The sequence below is a fragment of the Lycorma delicatula genome, chromosome 5, assembly GCF_047948215.1.
Source record: "Lycorma delicatula isolate Av1 chromosome 5, ASM4794821v1, whole genome shotgun sequence".
In the NCBI taxonomy this organism is placed as follows: domain Eukaryota; kingdom Metazoa; phylum Arthropoda; class Insecta; order Hemiptera; family Fulgoridae; genus Lycorma; species Lycorma delicatula.
In genome coordinates this window covers 177,662,429-177,671,052 of record NC_134459.1, presented here as the reverse complement: position 1 = coordinate 177,671,052, position 8,624 = coordinate 177,662,429, and the positions used below count along the sequence as shown (strand labels likewise).

The 8,624-nt window shown below is 29.5% G+C and overlaps 1 pseudogene; it reads right to left on the bottom strand.

The window, feature by feature from the left end:
* Nucleotides 1-3,349: 3,349 nt before the first annotated feature.
* Nucleotides 3,350-8,624, bottom strand: part of LOC142325807 (potassium channel subfamily T member 2-like) — a 235,472-nt pseudogene continuing 230,197 nt past the window's right edge.

The following is an 8,624-nucleotide window of genomic DNA, read 5'->3' as shown; positions in this document are numbered from 1 at the left end:
TAAAAGTAACATGAGGATAAAGCACAATAGATTAATTTAAAACTTTTGAACAGTAATCTAATTTAACTCAATAAAGATTTTTATTAAAAAAGACGGGTCGTCAAGTGCAGTTTTTTCATTTATTTATAATAATAGATATAATAAATAGGTCTAAAAAATGAAATATCTTTACAGAATGTAGCAGAAAACATTAATCTTATGGGATGTATTTATTCAGAGTTGTTTGTGTGCATACAAGCATCAATTACATACTTATTTTTTTTAAGCCAAAAAAAGGGAATAAAACGACAACTCTTTAAACTGTTTCAATTGTTTCATGTAACACACATTAGAATATAAATTTATCTTTTCATAGATGAATAACTCTGTTTTACCTACAGAAAGGCTGGATTTAGGCATGGCTCTGAGCCCATGGCAGCAAATCTAGGTAAAAATATGAATTTTTTTCAAAAACTAAATTTTATACATATTTACTACTGACAAAATAAAATTTGGAGAACATGTCCTTTTCAAAGTAGTCTAAAGCACGATAATTGTGGCAGATCAGGTGTAGCACAACTTTGTCTTTTGCCAGCAAGCATGTGAAGTCAGTAAGTGCACGATTGGCTATATGTACATCTGTTAAAGAGGGTGGCAGCAGGCAATGTACTGTTTGGGCAGCATGGCGCTATACACAGAGATTGATGCTGTTTCACATACATGTGTATTTGCACCTGTGTGGGCAATAACTTCAAGCCTCATTGCTTACATTTGACAAGCCAAGTGTCTCAACCAACCAGAATGTTTACTACAGACTGTCATGAGCATTCAACTGTGTTGTAGCATAAACTCAGATGTCTGGTATCTTGTCGTTGCACCATTACAATTTTCCTACTATTCTGCTGTTCCAGTAAAGTTTTTTTTTGTGTGTACATTTACAATATTTTATTAAAAATATAGCTTGCTTTTGTTCAAATATTATTTCTAGTATACTCTAGTGAATTTATTTTGTAAATAATCAGTTCATTTAGTATACTTCTGGTTTAAAGTTAAGTTTGGTTATGTTATTTTAACCAAAAAAACAGATGGATATAAAAGGCTTAGAGGTGGAAATACTGTAAAATTAGCTAATTTTTAAAAAATTAATCCTAGTACAGAGGAAACTTCTTCTTGATCAGATTCAACATTTTCATAAAGTTCAAGGGTCGATGAAGAAACATATAGAGTCGAAATGACTTTTGCTGATCCCGTTATGCCTATTGTCAAACAAGAGGCCTGATTTAATGATCAACCTAGTCTCATATCATTGTCAATTGAGCCAAGTGGATGTCCAAATAAACTTGCTCTATCGTTGAAGAAAACAAAAATGTCCTTTTAAAACCTGAACTCCAACTATTAGTATTACCAGTAACTTGAACCCAAGTAATGAAACAGTATTGTGGAAAATTAAGGAGACTACAAGAAACTATTTTGTTAAAAATGGTTTCTATCAAAATAAAGATAGTGACTTTGAACAATCCAAAAGAGTATACCCTGATAAAAACAGAGTTTTGTTTGACAGATAACTTGCTAATGGAGATCTAGTGAAAGGAGATTACCTAGTTTTTTCCCCCAGCCAGTGATATCTGTTTTGTGGCCCTACAAACTGTTTTGTCTAACTTCAAGTCAATTGAGTAACAGTGGATTTAGTGCTAATGACAGAGAATAGCTGAGCTGAAGGGATAGAAAAGGTGGAGGAGGATGTAGGGGCAGAAATTTTGACTGGGCCCATGGGCACAAAACATGTAAATCCAGTTCTGTCTACAGCTATAGATATCTAAATATATATGTTAAAGAATTCAGTTAGTAAATAAGTAAGCTTTTAGTTAGAAGAAATGCATGCTCTTAATAGCTAGCATTATTTTTATAGTTGGCAGCAGTGACAAATGAGTGGTATCTCACCAACTTATTGCCAGATCTATGTATAGGTCTACATCTAGACTTATGTCTACGTCTTTTGGTAATACAAACATATTTGTATGGAAAATCCTAAATAGTTTTACAGAATTATGTGGAAAACTGTTAAATGAGATTTACCTGTATAGATTACTAATTGGGAATTCAATATGTTTACAAACATTCCATAAAAATGCATCTTGGTGGATAGTAAAAATAAGAAAAATATTAGATCATAATTATATTTAAAGTAATTAAAACAATTATTAATTTAAGTTAGTAATACAGTACTGATACATACCACTAGTTTTATTTATTTTTTTTAACTTTTACTCATTCACAATTATTACACAACCTGCCTCATAATAATCTCTAAAATTTACAGAAAAGGTTGTACCTTCATAGATTAAACATCACTATTCTACAATATTTTGAAATATGCATTTACTTCAAGAGTCCAGAAGTCCATAGGTCTTACAGAAAATTGCTTTTACTTCTTCCTCAGTAAATAAAGAATTTGTATGTCGAGACGTCTGGAATTTCTTTAATTTTTTTAATGGAATTTTTTTAATTTTTGTATTTTAATTAATTAATTTGTATTTAATTAATTATTATTGTTAACAAATATAAATTTATATTCTAAATTCAGCAATTAATTTGGAGTTGCACAAACGAAATTTATTAGCTTGATGTCTTCTCCTTTATAAATTTTACACTCATTTTAAAAAAAAAACATTTATCACTTCTAGGATCTTGTTGCCATAAAATGTAGCCTTGGTATCCAACTTCCACACTGATAAACTCTACTTAAATTTTTCCCAAAATTATAATCATTTCATAAGAAATTGTTACATCTTAATACGTCAAAATTAATTTAAATATTTATTTATTTATAGTATATATTTAATGTTTTAAAGTTTAACTGTTTTTCTAGTAACACCTTTTCAGTTACAATCATTCAAATTTAATAAACATGGTGATTTTAAATTAGAAACATATGAATAAATTATTCTTAACTAAATGAAAGAGAGTCTATGTTATTACATATATATTTGAAGAATTTTTACAGTGGGAAAATATATGGAGCTATGACAAACTGTACACTTCTCCAAGAAAAGGCAAAGTGGTGGGTGGTAAGCATGACAGTTTTTCTTGTATATATAAATCATACATATAGACATTATTTTTCCGTTTGTATTGTTATCTATAGGCTGATGCTCAAATATAATTTTTGTTTTATGTTGAGAAATGAATGTGAAAAGTCTCAAACCTGACTTGGATTCAAACCTAGAACTGTCTGATTGAAAAGCAACTACCAATCACTTATGTAGATCGGTTCTGATGACAGTTTGTTGTTATTACAATAAAGAAATAAAATGCAGTTCTTAATTGACCATATTTATTATAACAGTTGAGCAACCAGTTTATTCATTTTATTCAATTCCTGTGTAAATTTTATTTTAAATTAATGCGTTTGTCTTATTGAATAGTTTAATAACCTTGATTCCAATCCCTAATGAGCATGGTTTAGCATAGTGTCCAAATTGCAGTCAATAAGTTTAATTTTGCAAAGATTTTTTGTGAATACTGAACAGAAGACTGAATAAAAAACATGAAATAATTACAGAAGAGGAATATGGATTCAGAATGGTTGTGGACATCTCCCAACATCCTGAACTAGAACCGTAGAAAAAATTATGAGAATGATGGAAATAAGTCCTGAAATTGTTAAATATATGGCTGGATGATTATAAGAGAACTAAGAGGGTAACCCAAAATGAAATGGAGTAAAACTGAAACAAAGAAGATGAGAATGGAAGAGGACAGGGTATGCAACTAGACTATTGGTTAGAGGTAGCAAAGAAATAAGTAATGATTTACAGATGTGGAAAAGCTTTCGGTCATGTAAAATAGGATAAATTAATGGAAGTATTAAAAAACTAAAGAACTCTTTAACATTATAATTTTTTTTGTAGTTTTTTAATCGCTTAATAAATCTAATTTTTGTAATAATAACTTTTACTAGAATAATAGTTACAAGTTTATTTAACTTAACAGTGTAATAATAACTAAAAACTATATAATTTTTAGTAAAAGAATAACCTTATTAATAATTATAAATATATACTAAATTATTATAACAAAATCTGATAATTAAATCTAAATCTACTTTTTTTTTTTAATGACTATACCAGCAGTTTGTTCCCATAGTTTCATATTGTGATTCCAAGCCAGGCAATCCGCAATCATTACCCCAACTCTGACATCGGAGCTAAAATTGAAAAAAAGAGAATAAAACCAAACTTGAATAAAATTTTATGTAATTAATATATTATAGTTTGTATAATTTGTAATTAGTTATTCATATTAAGTTAAAGAAAATTTATAATTTTTTCTTACTTTTAAGAAATTCATATATTATAATTTATTTTTTATTTTTTATTTTTAAGTAAATGAAATTATACTGTTTTAGTTTAAATACTATTATAACAATACAACATAACTGAGTAGTAGAATTTGGTGATATTTTACATAATATTGGCCATATCACATTAAGTAAAAATCAATCGCACATTCTTAGCATTCGGGATGAATATTATTCCAAAAAATTGAAAAGAATTGGGTGACAGGTTAAGAAAGGATATAGACAGATATTTTTTGAAATTATTGCCAACTACTGTGTTGATATATGCAAAGTTTAATGAGTGTGTGTGTGTCTACGCTGTGGTAATTACTACTTTTATAGATGGTAGTATTTTGACCTATGATACAAAATGTGCTGAACTTTAAAACTGCCATTAATTATACATAAAATTAAACTAAAAAAATCTATAACCAATACCATGATCTTTAACAGTTTAATGGATAGTGCAACACAAAAGCAGTACGAATTACAGTGATTTTTTGAAGATATACCCACCAATAATTACTCTATTGCAAATAGGTGCTGAATTTTCTTAGCAGACTTCTTTCATGCAGCTTATATTAAAGCAGTTTAACAGATTATTTATCAAATCATAACTTTACTCTTAAAATATTGTAAAAGACCAAACCTGACAAAATATTTTTAGTAGTATAATTATGCTTCCAGTTTTAACTAAAGAAATTTAATGTTAATCTTCACTATACCTTGTACCAAAAGCGTTAAAATACTTGTAACTTAATTTGTGTTATAGTTGATACAAAATGCCACAAATAATAAATCGAACTCCCTCTGCCCACCTTCAAAACTATCGCTGGTATTGTAAAACAAGCATGGTGAAAGCATGTTGTTAACCAAGGAAAAAATATTTCACTTCAACAATTTATTCACGATTACAATTTTAAATTATACTAGCATCCCAGTCATGGTCAGAGGATATTTAGACATCACCAATCACAGGAGGAGTGTTCATACTTGTGAGAATAATAATGATAAATAAAAATTGAAGCCTGTTAAAAATGATAAAAACTCAGTGTATTGTAATTTCTTTGAAGCAACAGTTTGGTCAGTACAGAACCCAATAATTGGTTTTTATAGATTTCCTGGTGCAGCTTCACTCACGAAATACATAATCAACATTACAAACATAAATTACAATCACAATATTACCAAATCCCATAAATATTGATTCAATAGCGATAGAATAAAACAGAAAAGATGTAAAAACAATACTTTTTACCCCTTAAAATATTAAAATTCAAAAAATCAAAAAAAGTTTCAGATATTTATCTGAAGAGTATTTGCAAACCAAATCGAGTGAATATGTTTTGTTTGGTATAATCGGAAATTGGTAATATTTGCGATCGTTGTTCAAAATGTTATTTTTACTTTTTTCACCCCCTTACAAGGTTGAATTTCAAAAAATCTAGAAATTATATTTTACATATTTTCATGAAGATTACACACTAAAAAATCAAGTTGATATCTTCATTTATTACTAAGAAATTAAAAAAATAGGTTTCAGAAAGAATTCTAGAATCCATTACATCCTTTAAAATCAGAATTTCAAAAATCTAGAAATAGGTTTCTAGATATTCACGTAAAGATCACACACCAAAAATCAAGCCGATTTCTTAATTTGTTAATGAGAGATTAAAAAAATAGTAAATTTCATTGTTACTCTATTTAAACCCTTTAAACTCAAAATTTTGGAAAAATCTTTTCTTAGTATGAAGTTACATAATAAGAAAAACATGAGTACAGGTCAATTTTTGCTTGGTGATGATTATAAATTACTCATGTTTTTTACCCAGATGTTATTTTACATGCATAGATAATAAGTAAATGGAGAAGTATTGTAAGAAGAATCTATGAAGTTATAAGTTGAAGGTGTAAATCAGATGTAATAGTCTGATAATAATATTTATGATCTTAGTTACCACTTTGATTCATAATAAAAATTTCTGATAGAATCTCAGGAAGTAGCATCGTAGAAATTGATGAGTGTGAAGTTTGGATAAAATGTTAATGTTTAAAGTCACATTTTATGTGGTTTCTGTAGATCTCAAATTTAAACACTGCATGCAGTTTTAACAGCATGCAAAATGTACGAAGTAGTTTCATATGATTTGTGACTCGACCAACGCAAGTTGTTTTCAAAATTATTTTACTGCAGTATAATTTTCACCTACAAGCACTGTTTTGGCTTGTAGTTTTAAGTTGAATCGTTAATATATCCTATGATGTATGTAGTAAAAGTTAATTTCCATAGTCATTCAGTGTTCGATAATACTGCTTAAGAACAGATGTTTTCATTAAGAAAAATTTCAACCTGTGCTCTAAGTTCAAAAAATATTCCAATAAAACTTTATCACAGCTGAGCCATCAAACTCTATATGGTATGGCAAGCCTCAGGTATTCAGCATCTGTTTCACATAAAAATCACAGAACTGACAACGGTTAAGTCCACGAGAGCGAATGATGTTCACTGTTAACATAAGTGGTTCAAAAACACATGAAGATTCAGATTTTTCCTACAAAGTATCCCCTGCTGAATAATGCATGAATAACCCTAGACTTTGAACACTGTATTTTCACAATGCTTGTAAAAGTTTCCAACTAAACCTTTCTCTTTCCACACGTGCTTTTACCACCACCATGTCGTACAATTTAGCTGTTCCACTTCAGATTGTTCTTAGTTATAAAGTTTATTCAACTTTTTTTAAATATTCTCTCTCAGAGTCATTTTATGCAGACTAAGAAGCTAATTCTTCAACAAAAAACTCAACATTGATTCCTTGAATAAACAGTCCCAACCGAGCAATATCAGTAATGTCTGTTGCCTCAAGAGCCAAATAGAACCACTCAAAATTATTTGCAACTCTTCAGGTAATTGTTCTCTCCAAAAGGCTGAGAGATTTAAAAAGAAAAACTTTTTCTGTACACATTTTTTAGGTTCCAACAATCAAATAATTGTCTATATCAATATTAGGTATATGTAATATATGAAATCTTGACTGCCAAGTATTTGTGAAGACAGGCGAGTCAAAATTTCCCAAATTCCTAGTTTATGTAATATTAGTGTTGGAACCACACATTCAGTCATTCATAATGTACTGAATTATCACAAAATGTGTTCCAGAAGGGTTCCAAGACAGTTGACTCAAGCCCAAAAAGACACCTGTGTTTATTCTAAACTCAAAGAATGGTTTGAAGCGGAAGATTTAAATTCAAAACAAAAAAGTTATTTTATGATCATAAATTTTTTTATGATCTTTCTATGTAAGAAACATGGATGTACCATTTCGAGTCCGAATCCAAGTGGCAAAGTCTTGAGTGGAAACATTTGGATTTGCCCACCAAAAACCAATTAAAAACTCACACATCAGCCAGTAAAGTGATGCTGACAGTCTCCTGGGACCCACAAGGTCAAATTTTTACTACTTAGGAGAACAACGTACTGTGAACAGTGAACAGTCTAACATGCTCCAACAGAAAGTGAGACCTGCGATAAGGGGATAAGACAAAAACATCAGGGCGGTTTCTCAAATGGTTGATTCTCTTGCATGACAACATGCACCCCCACATCATTCAGAGAATGGGAGAAACGCTTGAGAAGTTGGATCGGGAGGTGTTGCCACACCCTCCTTACTGCCCAGACCCCCACCACATCTAGTTTTCATTTTTTTGGCCTGCTCAAAGACTTTTTAAGTGGCATGAAGTTTGACAACTAAGAAGTGGTACATGAATGGTTCAAACAGGAAGGTAAAGACTTCTATGCTGCCGGAATCAGAAAGCTAAAAACACAGTGGGATAAGTATCTAAATGTTGAAAATTAGTGTATGTTTATTGTCACTGAATAAATTGTTTTTTCTTTACACCATTAATTGTTGGACATCCCTCGCAGTTCCTTGTTAACACAAATAGTTCTATTTTGTTTTAATTTATTATAAACTAATTACCAAAAATAACAGACGCATTTTCCTTTAACTCTGCATTGCAGAGATCTGTTACATGTAAAACCATCTACTGCAATTCCTTTTCATTAAAGTTGTGTAAATGAGGTTTTACTATCATTTCATTAATCTATTTGTGAGATGGCACTCTCAGGTTTATTTATTTACTTTATAATTTATTTATTTTTATTTATTCTATTTTACTTATCCATTTTTAATTTACGTTTTTCTAGATTCTTTAAAAATTTATGTACAAAGATAATCATTTAAAAAAATATAATTTTAAGAGACTAAAAACTATATATATGCAATAAATAGTATGTTAAAATACA